Source organism: Myotis davidii, unplaced genomic scaffold (assembly GCF_000327345.1).
Source record: "Myotis davidii unplaced genomic scaffold, ASM32734v1 scaffold736, whole genome shotgun sequence".
Taxonomy (NCBI): domain Eukaryota; kingdom Metazoa; phylum Chordata; class Mammalia; order Chiroptera; family Vespertilionidae; genus Myotis; species Myotis davidii.
This window is the reverse complement of record NW_006287431.1, coordinates 63,514-65,831: the sequence shown is the minus strand read 5'-3', so window position 1 is coordinate 65,831 and position 2,318 is coordinate 63,514.

Sequence of the window (2,318 nt, the reverse complement as noted above, 5' to 3'; positions counted from 1 at the left end):
CAGCACTGTGAACCGGCCTGAGGCTGGAGCTACTGGGAGCGGTGCTCAGCGGGTCCTGGGGAGCTCCTCCCCGCGCCACCCCAGACCCCAGACCCCAGAGCCGGCCCACAGCTCCTTCCTCCTCCAGACCCTGGAGTTCCCGTCTCAGCCTCTCATTCCAGGCTCAGGAGTTCACATCGCCAGCTTCTTCCCTCAGGCCCGGGAGTCCAGGCTCCCTCTTTCTCCTTCCCTCCGGATCTAGGAGTCCAGTTCCCAGGCCCCTGCACCCACAGAACTTCCCTCTCCCCACCCATTGCTCAGGCTCCTCCCTCAGGGCCCAGGAATGGGGTTGGGGATAGGGTAGTGCAACTCCGCCCTTAACTGGAGCTCAGGCCCACTGTCCCCCTTCCCTCGAGATCTGACCCCCCACCCCCACCCCGCTCCTCTTCCCAGACTACCAGCAGTCCAGGCCCCAGCTTCCCGCCCCACCCAATGTCCTTTCTCTGAACGCCGAAACCTTTCATCGAGCCTTCAGCTGTCTTCATTCAGAGAACCAGGAGCTCCAGCTCCCAGCCCCATCTCCACGAATCCAGAATTCGGTACCAGCACCCACTGTCAGCACTGCCTCTAGAGGCAAGGTCTGTCCGGGCGCCAGCAGCTGCAAGCTCCCCAGCAGGGGAAGAAGCTGGGGCGGGGGTGGGGCGGGGTAGGCGAGGGGGTTGTGGGGCGGCTCTGTCAGTGCTCGCACTTGAACCTCGCCTGCCGAGCACCAGCAGCAGGAGGAGTAGCAACAGCAGCGCTGCGATTCTTGTGGTCACTGTGCCCTCCATCTTCCATGCCTGAGCCCTTGGATGGGGGGGGGGGGGGGGGGCAGGGTGTCTGTGAATGCTCCTTCCCGATTCCCCAATACAAGGTCATCCCACCTCAGCCCTAGCACTGCCGTATCTTACACTTGGCCTTTATTTGTATTATTTGTAATTGGTTTTAGAGAGAGAGGAAGGGAGAGGGAGAGAGATAGAGACATCTATGAAAGATAACATCCATGAGCTGCCTCCTGCACGTCCCCTGCTGGGGACCCAGCCGCAACCCAGGCATGTGCCCTGACCAGAATACAACCCCTAGGTGCATGGGTTGATGCTCAACCACTGAGCCACACTGCTGAGCCTTAAATTTTTTTTTAATCCTTACCCAGGGATAGATAGATGTGTTTTTATTGATGAGAGAGAGAGAGAGAGAGAGAGAGAGAGAGAGAGAGAGAGAGAGAAACATGAATGTGAGAGAAAAACATCGATAAGTTGCCTCCCATATGAGCCCTGATCAGGGATAGAACCCACAACCTGAGTATGTGCCCTGATCAGAAATGGAACCCGAGACCTTTTGATGTGCCAGACCACGCTCCAACCAACGCAGCCACATCGGCCAGGGCTGCCTGGCCTTTTTGTACCAGCCTCAGTCTGCCCTATTTGGCAACTTTCATGCACCAGCATTTCTGTGTCATTACATTGCACTTTCTGAGCCTTTAGCACCTTTGGGTCCGTCTTAATTTGGCCTGTAGGAGTGCATTCTTGAATCTTCCTGAGCCCATGACCCCTGAACGCTGTACGCTGTACAGATATGCAGTGATGAACGATGTCTAGGTCAACAATAGACCACATATACAGCGATGGTCCCACAGGATTATAATGGAGCTGGGAAATCCTATTGCCTAGTGATGCCGTAGCCGTGGTAAGGTCATAGCTCAACCCATTGCTCACATGTTTGTGGTGATGTTGGTGTAAACAAACCTGCACTGCCAGTTGTATAAAAATATAGCACGTATAATTATGTTCAGAACTTTATACTTGATGGTTATAAATGACCAAATTACTGATTTGTGCATTTACTACACTACACTTTTAAAAATCATTTAGAGTGCACACTTTCAACTTTAAAAAGTTTGCTGTACCCTTAGCTGGTTTTTCTCAGTGGATAGAGCGTGGATTTATTCATTTCAAACGGGCCGATCCGGCCCGCGGGCCGTAGTTTGCCCACGGCTGCGCCTAGCCAGTTTGGCTCAGTGGATAGGGCATCCACCTGCGGACTGAAGGGTCCGGAGTCCGGTGCGGGCCTCAGTTGCAGGCTCCATCCGGCCCTGGAGGGGGCTCCTGTGGGAGGCCACCGACAGATGTGTCGATGTTTCTTTCTCTCCCCTCCCTTGCACTGTAAAAGTCAATGGAAATATAGCCTCGGTTGAGGATTAACAAAAAAAAATAAAAACTGCAATGGCCCTGTGGCCATAGAAGGTACCCGCCGGCAGCTCCGATGCGCCCCCCAGCGCTGCGTGGCTGCACAGCACCACT